Source organism: Bos indicus x Bos taurus, chromosome 21, assembly GCF_003369695.1.
Source record: "Bos indicus x Bos taurus breed Angus x Brahman F1 hybrid chromosome 21, Bos_hybrid_MaternalHap_v2.0, whole genome shotgun sequence".
NCBI classification, from domain to species: Eukaryota; Metazoa; Chordata; class Mammalia; order Artiodactyla; family Bovidae; genus Bos; species Bos indicus x Bos taurus.
This window is the reverse complement of record NC_040096.1, coordinates 9,794,044-9,812,295: the sequence shown is the minus strand read 5'-3', so window position 1 is coordinate 9,812,295 and position 18,252 is coordinate 9,794,044. Positions and strand designations below refer to the sequence as shown.

General features: G+C 39.3%; 1 pseudogene; it reads right to left on the bottom strand.

Annotated features, from left to right (window-relative positions):
• Positions 1-14,604: 14,604 nt before the first annotated feature.
• LOC113880081 lies at positions 14,605-16,282 on the bottom strand (annotated as a pseudogene).
• Between the last annotated feature and the right edge of the window lie 1,970 nt (positions 16,283-18,252).

Genomic DNA, 18,252 nt, shown 5'->3' with positions numbered 1-18,252 from the left:
ATGCGGGTTCAATCTCTGGGTGAGGAAAGTCCCATGGAGGAGGAAATGGCAACTCAATCCAGTATTCTTGCCTAGAAAATCCCATGGACAGAGGAGCTAGAGAACTACAGTCCATAGGGTCCCAAGGAGTCACACACGACTGAGTAATTGAGCATGCATGCACCCACACAGAAAGTATGGTACCAGTGCTCCCTGCACACACGTGGGCACAGATGCACACACACTGACATGTACCAGAGAGTCCGGAAATACAGAGCTGACTTAGTTAAGACAGTGAGGGAGCCAGGACAGTAAAGAGTTATGCTGTTTTCTGATACAGAAGAAATAACTGTTTGTTAAAGAGGGATCTTGCCCTTCTAAAACTCACCGACCAAGCTTTCCCCTTTTGCTAATCTGTGATAGTATTAATAAATGACACTCAAAACTGTTTTTCCTGTATATATAGCTGTGGATCCCTGGTGATGCCTGGGAAGCCATGATTTCCAGTGAGAAATCCCTGATACAAAGAGGGCAACTGTATTGGGTTTTAATGGTCAGGCTGCCCTTTTCAAAAGCCTTACCCCAGAGCATAACTATTTCAGGGACTTCTGGAGGAAACAACAACTGTGTTCAGTGCTAAACTGACCCCAGGGAAGCGTCTCATTGCTAACCATTCATCCAAGTGGACACCCTTGGGACTGAAAGAGTCATCTTAGGTGAGCTCTTTGCAAATCAGTCTGATGTATTTTCTCATTTGACATCCAGGCTGTCAAACTTCACAATGGTGTCAGACAAGGTGAACAATCTTGTAACCTGTTAATTTGCTTGAAATAATGACAGCAATAATCTGATCAGGTTTGCCAGACTGTCTCCATTTGAAGTGGACAGTGGTTTGTCCTGTTAAGATTGTGACACATTAAGACAAGTGTGTGATTATTATATCCAGTTATATCCAGTTACTTGGGTAACTTGACACAGCCCACTGCTGTGAGAGTAACCCACACTTACCACCCTGTGCATCCATTTGCTATGATTGGCATATTTGTATGCTTGAACCTGTCTCCAGGTCCTTTATTTCCTTCTGGAACTATATCAATCACAAATTCCTTTAGCTGCTCTCAAGTGTATTTATCAATATGTTAACCCCTCTCTCAAGATATTCCAATAGGAGTTATTTATAGGCTATACTTGAACTCTCTAAGGAAGACAAACAAAGATGGATATATCAGTGTTGGAGAAGAGTTATATTTAGACTTTTTGATAAAGTAGGACTTAGATTTCTGTTTTTTTCTAGTACTCAAGGTAGTTTTCCTTCTAAATTCTTTATACATATCATGCAGTCCTTCTTGATATCCAAACTTGACTCAAAAGGACAATCTGAGAATATAAAACAGTAAAATCATTTCAATTTAGGCAAATCTATTTTAATAGTTGTTCAGATGCAAACTTGCTCAAATATCTGTTATGTCTATTGGTGACAATTTGGGAAATGCCATTTGAACTTTTCATGAAAGTATACTAAGAACAAATAGGTCAATAATTACACAGAAGTTGTCATGCATTTTTTTTTCTTCCAGTAGAGTCCTTTCCTCTGAAATCATATACAAAACTGTTTCAATTTAATCTGGGTTAGGGTTGGGATATTTTGGCTTTACTTGAACTAAAGCCAACCTAAATAAGCTGTTTTCAGTCTTATCTTTCCTTTTTCTCTTATTTATTTTTTATGAGGAGACAGTATAGAACAGGTTCAGAACAGGTAAGAGAAAAACATTGGTAAAAGAAAATTAAATCTCATTGTTGTAAGGTAATTTTAAGAAAGTCCTTATTAAAATAACTATGATCAAAATGTTTTCTAAAATTTACATTTCAAATATCTGGTCCAGATAAATACGATAAAGTATATTAACAGAATTTGTTGATCCAATTTAAAGAGGTTAGGTACATGCTGGTTTTTATGAGGCGTAAAGTAAAAGAATGGACATAAAACTGAAATATGCGAAAACAAAAATATGAAGAGGGATGATCTACGAAGTATAGAGAAGTTGGTGTTTTGTCACAGCTCAGGAAAATTCTGGGAGCAATCATTAAAAGGAAACCAATGATCATGTGTCAAATAAATGAGTCATATAAAGTAAATTTCATTTACATGATAGGTTATCCTTATCTATGCCTCTGCCTTTTTGCCCACTCTAGCTCTGGTGCATTCTTCACTCTCCACATTGAATTTGTCTTTCAGTTCATCTACCAAATCTGATCATATGTTTCACTAGCTCCCTGCATTTTAGTATTTTATGAATAAATGTTCAAACTCCTTTGTGTGGAATACAAATTCTTCATGATTTGGCCATTTACTGTACCTTCTTGCAACTCCTACCACCCAAGAACCACCTCTACCATGCATTACTTGTGAAATTTACATTGATCTTTCAATAGCTAGCTTGGTCATCACTCACGCAAACTGCATCAGATTGTCACCTTCCATTTCTCCACTACAAGGTAGAGCTGGTCACTCCCACCCCTTGTGCAAAAATAGAGTAGGCACATGCCTTTATTAAAAGTCAGTACAATATAAATATATTGAGGCACAATTTTTAATTTCTATTTCTGATGTCCTTCAGTAGTCTGGGGCTTCCCTGGTGGCTCAGAGGTTAAGGCGTCTGCCTACAATGTGGGAGACGGGGGTTCAATCCCTGGGTCGGGAAGATCCCCTGAAGAAGGAAATGGTAACCCACTCCAGCATTCTTCCCTGGAGAATCCCACAGACAGAGAAGCCTGGTAGGCTACAGTCCAGGGGGTCGCAAAGAGTCGGACATGACTGAGTGACTTCACTTTCACTTCCAGTAGACTGGGAGCTCTGTAGAGCAGGGACAATGTTACTATCCTACTGTTATCCCAAGAGAACATGTAAGGTGAGAAAGAAATATTTGTTGTGTTAAGTAATCAGTATTTTAAAATTATAAAGTGGCAATTTATTCTAAGTTAATCTACAGGCAAAAAATTCCCTATAAAATTCTGGCATGCATATATTTTAAAAATTGGCAAGACTTCAAAAATCTGTATTAAAACATAAAGGATCCAGAATAGATAAAAGATGTGTTGGAAGACAGCAAAATTGGGGGACTCATACTTTTTAGTTTTAAAATGTACTATAAAGCTGTAGTAATCAACATGATGAGGTTCTGAAGCAAGTATATAAATACAGAAAATACAGGAGAAAATCTTAGAAAATCTTAGTGACTTTAGACTTGGTGATGAGCTTTTAGATAGGAAACAGTACAACACATGAAAGAAAAAATTAAGGTAGATTTTAATAACACTTGTTTTAATTGAAGTATAATTGACATTATTTTCAGGTGTACAACAAAGTGATTTGATATTTTTATATATTACAGAATTATTACCCTATGAAGATTAGTTACTGTCTATCACCATACAAAATTATGACAATTTTATTCACTATATTCCCTATGCTGTGCATTATATCCTGTGACTGATTTTATAACTGGAAGTTTGTATTTCTTAATCCTCTCCACCAATTTTACCCACCCTCCTCTCCCTCCCCTCTGGCAATCACCAGTTTGTGTGCTGTATCTATGAATATGTTTTGTCATACTTATGTTTCCTTTATTATTCAGAATTCATATATAAGTGAAATCATAGAGCATTTATCTTTCTCTATTTCACTTAGCATAATGGCATATAGATTCATCCAGTTTTTGTAAATGAGAAGATTTAATTCTTTTTTGGCTGTGTAATATTCCACTATATATGTGTGTGTGTATACATATACACACACCTTGGATCTATCTATCTATCTATCTATCTATATATATATATATATACACCAACACACACCCACACATCTATTTTTTCCTTCCTCCATCAGTGGACACTTAAGTTACCTCTATATTTTGGCTACTGTAAATAATGCTGCAATGAACATAGAGGTGCATATATCTTTTTGATTTAGTGCTTTTATTGTCTTTGGACAAATACCAAGTAGTGGTTGTTGGATTGTATGGTATCTATACTTTTTATTTTTGGGATATCTCCATACTGTTTTCCACAGTGGCTGTGTCATCTGCAGTCCCACCAACCGTGTACAAGTGTTCTTTTTTTTCCAAATCCTCACCAACACTTGTTAACTGTCTTTTTGATAACAACCATTCTCATATTTATGAAATGGTATCTCATTGTGGTTTTAATTTGTATTTCCCTGATGATTTAGTCATGATGAGTACTGTGCTTGTTGGCCATCTTTATGTCATTTTTGGAAAAACGTCTATTTAGGTCTTCCAAACATTTTTTAATGGGATTGTTTATTTTGATAATGAGTTGTATGAGTTCTTACATAATTTGGATATTAATCCCTTATCAGACACATCGTTTGAAAATATCTTTTTCCATTCAGTGGTTTGCCTTTTTGTTTTGTTTCCTTCATTATGAAAAAGCTTATGAAAAGTTGATAAAGATCATTTGTCTTCAGGGAAACACAAATAAAAATATAAAGAAATAGCTTATTAAAATAACAAATACAAAAATCCGCAAGTACCAATAGCTGGTTAGTATTTGCAGCACATGGAACTCTCATTCATTATGGGTAGGAACGTAAAGTGATTGATTCAGTTACTTCTGATTATAGTTCAACTATTGCTGACAAAGTCAACATGTCTTAACGTAGAACTGTGGTCCAACAATTGCGGTGTTAGGTGCTGACCTAATGTGTTAAAAAATTTCTGTCATACACAAAAGCCTTCATACTGATGATCACAGCGGGTTTATTATAATTCCCTCAAATTGCAAGCAATCAGAGCGACCTTCAATATGTAAATTGATACACAAGCTATGGTACAGCCATAGAATGGAATATTATTCATCAATAAAAGAAATGTGTTGTCATTATTTCATCCCAAAACATGTACAAACCTTAAATGCATACTGCTAAGTTAAAGATTCAATAGCAGAGAGTCTTACTATATAATTTTCTCTTTCTGGATATCTTATTATTGGTATAATATATATCCTGGATCTATGAGCCTATCTTCAAAGTCTTTTATCTGTTTCCTCATGATTTACATCTCTGTACCCAATTCCTTCATGTGATTGAGATGTTTCTTGGACTTGGTCTGCTAAGTTAGTTGTAGAGGTTTAAAGGTTCTCACTCAATACATCCAAAACATTACTAAATTAGGAAGATTTTTATTTTATTTTAGCTCAGAAAAGATACTTTTTATTTTGGATTTAATTATTTTAACTTTTTCTTCTAATTATTTTTCCTCCTCCATTGTCATCCATTTTTGTCACTGTCATTCAGCTATTCTTTATAGCTGCTGGACAGGGACTGGTAAGCTGTGATAGATGAAATTTTGTCTGTTCTTTTTGGTTTGAAACACTGGTTTGACTGTTTGCAAATCATAAAAGTTGAGTGTCTCATCTATAGTAAAAATGCCGCCATCTATTTATTACATAGGTCTAGCCGACTGTCAGTTTCCTGCTGAGGCAAGGAACCATAGCCTTCCTATTCCGCCTTTCCTTATAGTATCTTTTCCTTAGGGGAAATGCAGTCTCTTCAGTAATAAGAATATCAGGTGTATACATGCAGGGCTGATGAAAACCCTCTCTGATAGCTATGAATATCTATGCAAAGATTTTTCCAGGATTCAGTAGTTATGGAAAATAACCTAGGACCTTTTTGTCTAGATTTTGCTCTACAATTAGTATCTTTTATTGAAGTACAGTTTATGTACAATATTATATTTTACAAGCTTACAAAACTATGTTCCACAATTTTAAAGGCTATATGCCACTTATAGTTATTAAAAATATATTCTTATAGCTTACTTTATATATAATAATTTGTACTTCTTAATCCCCTACCTCTATGGCCTCTCTCTCCTTCCCAGTCCCCAATGGTAACCATTAGTTTGCTTTCCACATCTGTGAATTTGCTTCTGTCCTTGTACTCGCTAGTTTGTTGTATTTTTTTAGATTCCACATATAAGTGGTATCATATAAGATTTGGCTTCCTCAGTTTGACTTATTTCACTTAGTATGCTGCTGCTGCTGCTTCTAAGTCACTTCAGTTGTGTCCGACGCTGTGAGACCCCAGAGATGGCAGCCGACCAGGCTCCCACGTCCCTGGGATTCTCCAGGCAAGAACACTGGAGTGGGTTGCCATTGCCTTCGCCAATGCATGAAAGTGAAAAGTCAAAGTGAAGTCGCTCAGTCATGTCCAACTCTTAGTTATCCCATGGCTGCAGCCTACCAGGCTTCTCCATCCATGGGATTTTCCAGGCAAGAGTACCGGAGTGGGGTGCCATTGCCTTCTCTGTCACTTAGTATAATACCCCCAAGTCCATTATTATTGTTGTAAACGGTAAAATTTTATTATTTCTTATGGCTGAGTAGTATTATATAAACATATATATAGATGCAGATAGGGTATTTATATACATATACATATCACATGGGGCTATCTGATGGCTCAGTGTTAAAGAACCTGCCTACAATGCAGGAGATGCAAGAGATACAGGTTGGATCCCTGGGTTGGGAAGATCCCCTGCAGGAGGAAATGGCAACCTACTCAGTATTCTTGCCTGGAGAATCCCATGGACAGAGCAGCCTCACAGGCTACAGTGCACAGGGTTGTAAAGAGTTAGACATGACTAAAGGGACTTAGCATGCACACATGCATATATCTCGCATTCTCTTTATTCATTCATCTCTAAGAATATACATACCGACAATTGCCTTAAATATAAATGGACTAAATGCTTTGATCAGAAGACAGAGAGTATCTGAATACCTAGAGAAACAAGACTTGTATATTTGCTGCCAACAAGACTCACTTCAGATCTAAAGACACACACATCCTCTGAAAGTGAGGAGATGGAAAAATGTATTTTACACAAGTGGAAATCAAAAGAAAACCAGAACAACAATTCTTATACCAGAAAAAAATACTTTAAAAATAAAGACTGTTACAAAAAACAAAGAAGGACACTATGTAATGATCAAATGATCAATCAAAGAACAAGATGTAACAATTGTAGAAATATATGCCCTCAACATAGGAGGACATAAATACACAGGCAAATATTAATGGACATAAAAAGAAATATCAACAGTAAACAGTAATAGTAAGGGATTTTAATACCTTATATATGTCAATGGACACATTATCCAGACATAAACTCTAATAAGGAAACATTGGCCTTAAATAAATACCTAGGAATAAACCTACCTATGGAGGCAGAAGGCCTACACTCAGAAAACTATAAAATACTGATAAAAAAAAATAAAAGATGACACAAACAGATGTTCTTGGATTGGAAGAATCAATATTGTGAAAATGACTATACTGACTAAAGAAATCTACATATGCAATGCAGTCCCTATCAAATTACCAATAATTGGTAAAATGGATCATTTAGTCCATTTACATTTTTCACAGAATTGGAACAAAAAATTTATAATTTGTATGGAAACACAAAAGACCCCAAATAACCAAAGCAATCTTCAGAATGAAAAACAGAGCTGGAGTAATTGGATTCCCTCACTGCAGACTATACTATAAAGCAATAGAGATCAAAACAGTATGGTACTGGCACAAAAACAGAAATACAGATCAATAGAACAGGACAGAAAGTCTACAGATTAAACCCAGGCATCTACAGTCATCTAATCTATGACAAAGAGTCAAGAATACACAATGGAGCAAGACAATTGCTTCAATAAGTAATGCTGAGAAAAGTGAATAGCTACATATAAATGAATGAAATTAGAACCCTAATATCATAAACAAACTCAAAATGGATTAAAGAGCTAAATGTAAGGCCAGATACTATAAAACTCATAGAAAACATAGGCAGAGTACTCTTTGACATAAATCTCAGTAAAAGCTTTGTCAATCCACCTCCTTGAGTAATGAAAATAATTACAAAAATAAACAAATGGGACCTAATTAAACTTAAAACCTTTTTCACAGCAAAGGAAACCATAATCAAAACAAAAAGACAACTCTCAGATTGGGAAAAAAAATATGTGCAAACAAAGCAAGTGACATGGGATTAATCTCCAAAATAAACAAACAGCTCATGCAGCTCATTATTAAAAAAAAAAAAAAATACAGCTGAATAAAAAAAATCAGGTGGATGATCTGAATAGACATTTCACTCAAGAAGATGTACAGATGGCCAAAAACACATAAAAAGATGCTCAACATCAGTAATTACTAGAGAAACACAAATTAAAGCTACAATGAGATATCACCTTAAATCAGTCAGAATGGCCATGATAAAAAATTTATAAACAATAAATGCTAGAGAGAGTGTGAATAAAAGGGAGCCCTCCTACACTGTTGTTGGGAATTTAAACAGGTACAGGCACTATACAGAACAGTATGGAAGTTCCTTAAAAAACTAAAAACAGAGCTACCATATGATCCAGCAACCCCTCTCCTGGGCTATATCTAGAGAAAACCATAATTGGAAAAGATACATGCATCCCAATGTTCACTGCACTACTATTTACAATAGCCAGAACCTGGAAGTAATCAAAATGTCCATCAACAAAGGAATAAAGATGTGGTACATATATATACAATGGAATGTTACTGAGCCATAAAAATAACAAAATAATTCCATTTGCAGCAACAGGGATGGACCTAGAGACTGTTATACTTACTGCTATACTTAGTGAATTAAGTTGAACAGAGAAAGACAAATCTTATGTGATATCATTTGTGGAAGCAAAAAAAAAAAAAAGGTACAAATGAACTTAGTTACAAAGCAGATATAGAGTCAAAGATTTAGAAAACTAACATGGTTACCAAGGGGCTAAGGAGGGGAAGGATAAATTGAGAGATTTTCATTGGCATACACAAACCACTCTATATAAAACCAATAACTAATAAGAACCTATTGTATGGCACTGGGAATTCTACTCAATACTCTGTAAAGGCTTATATGGGAAAAGAATCTAAAAAGAGTGGATATATGTATACACACAATTGATCCAGTTTGCTATACAGCAGAAACTAACACAACATTCTGGAGGAGGAAATGATAACCCACTCCAGTATTCTTGCTTGGAGAATTCCATGGACAGAGGAGCCTGGTGGGCTGGAGTCCATGGGGTTACAAAATCAGACATGACTGAGCATGCATGCACAATGCAACATTGTAAATCAACTGTGTGTGCTAAGTTGCTCAATCCTGTCCAACTGTTTGTGCCTCATGGACCATAACCTGTCATGGACTATGTCCATGGGGATTCTCCAGGCAAGAATACTGGAGTAGGTTGCCATGCCCTCCTCCAGGGGATCTTCTCAACCCAGGGATCGAATCCCACGATTCCCGTATTACAGGCAGATTCTTTACCGTCTGAGCCAGTTTAAAAAATAACACATTAGACCAGATGAACTTAATTGATATTTATAGAGCATTGCATCTGAAAGCAGAAGAATACATATTCTTTTCAGGTACACATGGAACCTTCTTCAGGATAGAAAACATGCTGGCCACAAGACAAGTCTCAGGAAATTTAAGAAAACTGAAATCATACGAAACATCTTTTCTGATCACAATGCTATGAGGCTGAAAATCAACTACAAGAAAAAACAACTTCAAAAAAACAAACAAATAGAGGCTAAACAACATGTGCCTCTTCATGAGAGTGAAAGAGGAGAGTGAAAAAGTTGGCTTAAAGCTCAACATTCAGAAAACTAAGATCATGGCATCTGGTCTCATCATTTCATAGGAAATAGATGGGGAAATAGTGTCATACTTTATTTTTGGGGGCTCCAAAATCACTGCAGATGGTGATTGCAGCCATGAAATTAAAAGACGCTTACTCCTTAGAAGGAAAGTTATAACCAACCTAGATAGCATATTCAAAAGCAGAGACATTACTTTGCCAACAAATCCATCTAGTCAAGGCTATGGTTTTTCCAGTGGTCATGTATGGATGTGAGAGTTGGACTGTGAAGAAAGCTGAGTGCTGAAGAATTGATGCTTTTGAACTGTGGTGTTGGAGAAGACTCTTGAGAGTCCCATGGACTGTAAGGAGATCCAACCAGTCCATTCTGAAGGAGATCAGCCCTGGGATTTCTTTGAAAGGAATGATGCTAAAGCTGAAACTCCAGTACTTTGGCCACCTCATGCGAAGAGTTGCCTCATTGGAAAAGACTCTGATGCTGGGAGGAATTGGGGGCAGGAGGAGAAGGGGACGACGGAGGATGAGATGGCTGGTTGGCATCGCTGACTCGATGGATGTGATTCTGAGTGAACTCCAGGAGTTGGTGATGGACAGGGAGGCCTGGTGTGCTGCGATTCATGGGGTTACAAAGAGTCAGACAGGACTGAGTGACTGAACTGAACTGAAACAATATGTAATCAACATGTAACCAATGGATTACTGAAGAAATGAAAGAGAAAAAATATAGAGACAAGAGTCTTTCATTTGTAGAGACAAATGAAAATGAAAACAGGGTTATCCAAAATTTATGGGACACAGCAAAAGCAGTTCTACAACGGAAGTTAATAGCATTATAATTTTACCTTAGAAAAATGTGATATAAGGAAGAAAAATCTCAAATGAACTACTTCAATTTACACCTCAAGCAATTACAGAAAAAAAGAGTAAACAAAACCCAAAATTAGCAGAAGGAAAGAAATCATAAAGGTCAATGCAGAAATAAATGGAGATAAAGAAAACAATAGAAAGGATCAGTGAAACTAAAAACTGGTTCTTTGAAAAGATCAATTTGATAAGCTTTTAGCCAGACTCATCAAGGAAAAAATGAAGAGGTCTCAAGTCAATAAAATTAGAAACGAAAAAGGAGAAGCTACAACGGACATCACAGAAACACGAAAGATCACAAAAGCAGACTACAAAAAAACATATATCCCAATAAAATAGATGACCTAGAAGACAATGGAAAATTTCTCAGAAATGTACAATCTTCCACAATTGAACCAGGAAGAAACAGAGAAAATGAACCACCAAATTACCAGCAATAAAATTAAATCCTTTATTTGAAAACTCCCAATAAACCAAAGTCCAGGACTAGGTGGCTTCACAGGTGAATCTGATCAGATACTTAAGAGTTAAAACCTATCCTTCTGAAACTCTTGCAAAATAGCAGAGGAAGGAACATTTCTGAACACACCACCCTGATACCAAAACCAAAGATATCACAAATAAGAGTACAGAAAAATATCACTGATGAACGTAGACCCTAAAATCCTCAACAAAATATTAGCAGTCTGAATCCAACAATACATTAAAAGGATCATAGACCATGATCCAGTGGCATTTATTCCAGGGACACAAGGATTTTCGATTTTCACAAATCTATCAATCTACCAAATTAACTAACAGAAGACTAAAAACCATATGATCATACAGTTACAGATACATATATATGGAATCTAGAGAAGTAGTAATAGCAACCCACTCCAGTACTCTTGCCTGCAAAATCCCATGGATGGAGGAGCCTGGTAGACTGCAGTCCATGAGATCGCTAAGAGTCAGACACGACTGAGTGACTTCACTTTCACTTTTCACTTTCATGCATTGGAGAAGGAAATGGCAACCCACTCCAGAGTTCTTGCCTAGAGAATCCCAGGGACGGGGAAGCCTGGTGGGCTGCCGTCTATGGGGTCACAGAGAGTCAGAAACGACTGAAGCGACTTAGCAGCAGCAGCAGCAGAGAAGTAGTACTAATGATTTTATTTTCAAGCAAGTAATGGAGATGCAGACGTAGAGAATGGACTTGTGGACACAGCAGAGGAAGGAGATGGTAGGACAAACTGAGAAAGTAGCACTGACATATAAGATAGATAGCTAGTGGGAAACTGCTATATAACACAGGGAGCCCAGCCTGGCACTTTATGATAACTTAGAGTAGTGGGACAGGAGAGAGGTGGGAGGCTTTTGAGAGAGGGGATATATACACACACACACACACGTACATATATGCTGCTGCTGCTTCTAAGTCGCTTCAGTCGTGTCTGACTCTGTGCGACCCCATAGATGGCAGCCTACCAGGCTCCCCTGTCCCTGGGATTCTCCAGGCAAGAGCACTGGAGTGCGTTGCCATTTCCTTCTCCAATGCATGAAAGTGAAAAGTGCAAGTGAAGTCGCTCAGTCCTGTCCGACTCCTAGCGACCCCATGGACTGTAGCCTAGTAGGCTCCTCCGTCCTTGGGATTTGCCAGGCAAGAGTACTGAAGTGGGTTGCCATTGCCTTCTCCTATGTGTGTGTGTGTGTGTGTGTGTGTGTGTGTGTGTATGTATATATAAAATCATGGCCAGTTCTCATTGCTGTGCAGCAGAAACCAATACAACACTGAAAACAATTACCCTCCAATTAAAACATAAATTAAAAAACCCATATGATCATCTCAACAGACACAGAAAAAGCTTTTGTCAAATGACACATTATACTAAAAAGTATTTACTTTGGTAATGTCTTTTATGAGATGCAATGCACATAACCTCTTAAATTGTTCAATTCAGTGTTTTTTAGCATATTCACAAAGTTTGTCATCATTATCCTGATCATTTATGGAACACATTCATCATCTCGAAACATAAACCTCATACACTTTAACTATCCCCTCTCTGCTAATCACCCATACCAGCAGTCCTAGGCAATCACTGTTCTGCTTTCTGTCTCCATAGATTAGCCCATTATTACACTCTGTTGGATTTAACTTGCTAATATTGTTTTGAGCACTTCTGCATCTGTATTCATAATAGATAACTATTATGTAGTGTTATTTTTTATTATGTCTTCATCTGTTTTGATATCTGGGCAATACTGGTCTTATCAAAAGAATATTGGCCATATAAAATTAATTTTTCAAATGTTTGGCAAACATTCAACTGTGAGACCATATCAGCCTGGACTTTTTGTTGGTGGTGGTGAAAGTTTTTTGTTCCTAATTAAAACCTTTATTATATGACTATTCAGATTCTGTATTTTTTTTTCTGAATTCAGCTTTGTTAGTTTTCGTTTTTCCAGGAATTTGTACATTTAAACTAAGTTTTTTATTTTCATATAGTTTTCATTGTCCCTTTTAGTAGAGTCAAAAGGAGTATCTGCTCTTTTCTCTGTCTTTGCATTGAATCTTTGCTTATTTTCTCTGTCAACATAATGAAATCTTTGCCATTTTATTGATCTCTTCAAATGACCATTTTTGGTTTTATTTATTTTTATATTGTTCTTCTATTTTCTATTTCATTAATTCTGCTCTAATCTTTTTATTTTCTTTTGGACATAGGCTTCACTTTTTAAAATTAATTTTTTAATTGAAGGGTTATTGATCTCTTAATGTAGACCTTTCTAGCTATAAAAATTCCTTAAGCATTATTTTTACTGAAATTCATAAGTTTTGGCATGTTGTGTCTTTATTTCATTAAAAGTAATTTATAGTTTCTCATTTCTTTTTTGGCATGTTATTTAGGAATGTGCTATTTTAATTTTCACATATTTATGAGTTTCCTCCATTTCTTTCTATTATTGACTTAAATTTTATTCCACTTTGGTTACAAGATCATAAACCTTGATTTTTTTGGAACTAAATACATATTAATAGAAAACAAAATACAAAAAATTTCTCTTCAGGAAACAGAAATTTTTAATCCTTTTCCAACAAATCAGAAGTTGCTTCATCCTCAGAGTGCAGTTTTTGATGCGTGTGTTCATACTTAAGATATGTTTCACAGACTGTTCATTAAACTGCTATTGGAAAGCAGGAGGTAGAAGGGACCATTTCAGGAGAAAAAGACATTGGAAAAGCCACACCTCAGAATTATCTGGAAATTCAACACTTTCTATCTTACCACTTTTCACTTCCAAATATTTTCATTTCTTTACCACAATCTGCCTTTTCAGGGGATAGAACTGTTAATAGAGGTGCAATCCCCAAAATAATCTTTCTTTCCCACCATGCATGCAAGAGCCAAAAACTTTCTCCGTGAAATCCACACACCCATTTCTAGAAACATCAGCTGGAATGATCTGTCACCCAGAAATTTCTCCTTTCTCCCAATAGACTGAGCAACCAAGTTCTCTGAATCCCCTGAACCTCAAATTTCCAAGTATCATAGCCAGTGCCAGGAGAAAAACCTGAAAGATGAGAGCAGAGAAGGCTCTCTGCCAGTGCTGGGTTTCCTCTTCTTCACAATAAAGAATCCTAGTTCTCTGCAATCACAGAAAAGGAAAGACATTTGCCAGCATGACCCTGCCCCATTTCCTAATTCCCACCCCCGTATTCTTACCCTGATAGAGTCCCTTCCACTCAGTGACCCTGAAGCATTGCTCCTATGGAGGGCACCCAGCAAACATCCTCCTGCCCAGTGCAGCCCCAGTGAAGGAAGGTCGCCTTGGCGCCAGAGACTGGAAAGAGCCACAGGAGGACACAGAACTATTTCTGTGTTTCAAGATTTCATGTTCATTCCCATCACCACCCTTCCTCTCCCTGTCTTTCCACACTGGAGAAAGACTGAGAAGAGGGTGGTGGGCTCGGGACATCTGTGGGTCTTTCACAGTCAGGCAGTGATTTCATCCGTCTGTCCTAAGGCTTGCGGTCTTGTGCCCTTTGCACGCACCAACTCATTACATCAAATATACAAATCGAGGTTCCTCATTTTCTTGTGTGATTCCGGTCACCAGCAGGAGGTTGCAGGCCATGAACTGCACGCTCAGCACATTGCTCATCTGGTGGGTGTAGACGCCCAGGAGCTCTCTGGATGAGCCGTCTGCGGGCGTACGGCTGTGCGTGCCCTTGATGTCCCAGACACGCACTGAGTTGTCCATGGATGCTGACGCGATTAGGCTGCTGTCCGGGCTGAAGGTGAGGCTGGTGATGTTGTCCGTGTGGCCCTGCAGCTCTTTGCAGAGGGTCCCGGAGGCCAGGTCCCAACAGCTTCAGCCGCTGGTCCTCGCCTGCGGACACCAGGTACTTACCGTTGGAGGAAAAGGCCAGGGAGTGCAAGGGGCTGCGGTGGCCGATGGAGAGCCTCACCGAGTTCCCCTGCTGGGTGCTCCACAGCCGCACCGTCTTGTCGGTCGAGCCCGTGGCTAAGTAATTTGAATTGGGGTGGAACTTGACGCAGTCCACATCCGCCAGGTGTCCGGCATAGATTCGCAGAGGATAAGTCCGATCAAATGACCAGAGGTGGGCCGTGCAGTCGTGGCACCCGCTGGCGAAATACAGGCTGTGCGGGCCGATGTCCAGGTCCCACAAGGGGCAGGTGTGGCCCTGGTACTGCACAGTGTTGGTGAAGCCGCCCAGGTCCCAATACCTGATGGATATGTCTTCAGAGCAGGAGAGCAGCGCGGAGCTGTCCAGAAGGAACCTGGTGCCGTACACCGGCCCGCAGTGTCCCCGCAGGACTTTCATCTCCAGAACTGCGCTGTCGTCCTCTTCCTCCTGCAGGACATCACGAGCCAAGTGGATGTGAGATGCGTCGACTTGAGGCGGTTGGGATTTTAACTTCTTGGAACACGCACTCCACAGTTTTATACAGGAGTTGTCAAAGCCGGTGGCAAGCAGCCTGCTGTCCGGGGGAGACCTCCGCCGTGTTCAGCAGCTGCTTCGTGTTGTAGAAAGCGTAGAAGCAGATGGTGGTGAGGGACTGGGGGCTGTCCCAGATGCGCTTGATGCTCTCCCGCAGGGCCTCCAGCGCCTCCTCGTTCCGCAGGACAGGTTTTGGCACATCAGTGGGCTCTAGGCCGCTGCCTTCGCCGCTGGAGGAGCCACCGCTGGCGTAGAGCTGGTAGTCCATCCTCTTGGCGGGCCGCAAACCGGGCACGATGTGCCAGGCGATGACTCTGCCCAGTGCAGTGTCGTCTCTCTGGGGGCAGCAGCGAAAGGAATAGCAGCTTGTCTTCCGGTCGACAGACCACGTACTTGTTGTCCAGGAAGCCCTGCAGCCGGAAGTTACACGTAAACAGGATATCCTTACTGGTCCGCGTGGTCCGCAGCTGCTCGATGACGTCATCGGCACTGGCCTCCTCACTTGACGGCTCTGCCAGGTGTCAGAGTCGGTGAGAAAATTCCACAGCCTTCCTATTGTACTTCATATTGCTGGGGCTCTCCCTCGCAAGAGGGTGCAGACACTGTGAAGGCACAACCAGATTCTGACTGGGCTGCGAGGCTGGCTGCCATCTCCTGGGCTTTCTGCAACCAGCGCTGACCCTGCTTCAGCCGGCAAGGCACATCCTAGTACTGCCGACGTTTGAGGTAACAGGACGTGGCCGTCTGGATCTGCTCCGTGAGCACTTGTGTCATGACTGAACATCCCAGGCGGCCCCTGCTTTCCCCACTGCTGCTGCCGCCGCCAGGATTTCACAATGCCCAGTGCCCATCAGCCCCCTCAGGGTCTTCGAGGGCAGCTGAGAGATGAGTGACTGAAGTGACTAGCTGACTCAGAGCCACTAAGGGCTGAGCCAGGCCCTCATAAACATTTATAGTCTTTCAATTCTGTTAAATATATTAAATTTTGTTCTATGGCCTATCCTGGAGAATTCTCTTTGTGCACTTGAGAAGAGTATATATTCTACTCTTTTAAGTGTTCTATAGAGCTCTGTTAGGTCAATTTAGTTTACAGCGTGTTCAAGCCTCCTATTTCCTATTTATCTTCTTACTATGATGTTTTTCTATATCTTTGTGTTTATCCTACTTAGAGTCCTTTAGGCTTCATGGATGTGTGGATTAAAATTTTTCATCAGGTTTAGACATTTCAATTATCATTTCTTTAAATATTTTTTTCCTCTTTTTCTCTTTGTTGTCTTTTGTTACAGTCTTTGTTTTAAGGAAAATCTGTTTTGTTTGATATGAGTATTGCTACCCCAACTTTCCATTTCCATGGAATGTATTTTTCCACCCCATCATTTTCACACTTTTTATTTGTGTCTTTAAATCGTTTGAGTCATGTGTAGGCAGCATTTAGATAGGTCTTCTTTTTCTGTCCATTCAGCTACCCTGTGTCTTTTGATTGGAGCATTTAGTCTATTTACATTTAAATAAGTCTGGTCCCTCTAGTCAAGGCTATGGTTTTTCTAGTAGTCATGTATGGATGTGAGAGTTGGGCTGTGAAGAAAGCTGAGCACTGCAGAATTGATGCTTTTGAACTGTGGTGTTGGAGAAGACTCTTGAGAGTCACTTGGACTGTAAGGAGATCCAACCAGTCCATTCTAAAGATCAGTCCTGGGATTTCTTTGGAATGAATGATGCTAAAGCTGAAACCCCACTACTTTGGCCACCTCATGCAAAGAGTTGGAAAAGACTCTGATGCTGGGAGGGATTGGGGGCAGGAGGAGAAGGGGACAACAGAGGATGAGATGGCTGGATGGCATCACAGACTCCATGGACCTGAATTTGGGTGAACTCCTGGAGTTGGTGATGGACAGGGAGGCCTGGTGTGGTGCAATTCATGGGGTCAGGAAGAGTCAGACGTGACTGAGCGAGTGAACTGAACTGAACTGTACTTATTGTTACATTGTTAATTGTTTTGCATACATTGGTGAACCTATTGATTTTCCACATTTCTCTCCACCTTTTTATTTTTCTTCATTTTTTTCTATTACTCAGAGTTCATAAGCTCTATTGATTTATTTTCAAGTTCACTAATTCTTTCATCTGCCAATTCAAATCTGCTAGTAGATCCCTCTAAGGAATGTTTCTTCCAGTTGTATCTTTCAGCTTCAAATTGCTATAGTTTTTACATTATTTCTGTGCTGTACTGTGCTTAGTCTGTCAGTCATGCCCTACTCTTTTTGACCCCATGGACTGTAGCCCTCCAGGCACGTCTATCCACAGGGATTCTCCAGGCAAGAATACCGAACTAGGTTGCCATGCCCTCCTACCAACCCAGGGATCGAACCCAGGTTTCCTGCATTGCATACAGATTCTTTTACTGTCTGAGCCACCCGGGAAGCCCAAGATACTGGAGTGGGTAGCCTATCCCTTTTCCAGGGCATCTTCCCAACCCAGGAATTGAACCATGGTCTCCTGCATTGCAGGTGGATTCTTTACCAGCTGAGCTACTAGGGAAGCCCACATTATTTCTATTTCTGTATTAATATTTTCCTTTGCTGCAATATTATCATCACATTTTTTTACTTCGTTTAGCATCGTTCTCTTTAGTTTGGGATATATCTATAATGGTCATATTGAAGTTTTTGTCTGTTACAGCTCACATGTGGTTGATCTCACAGAGTATATTTTTCCATTGTTTAGTTGCTTTTTTCTGTGTACGT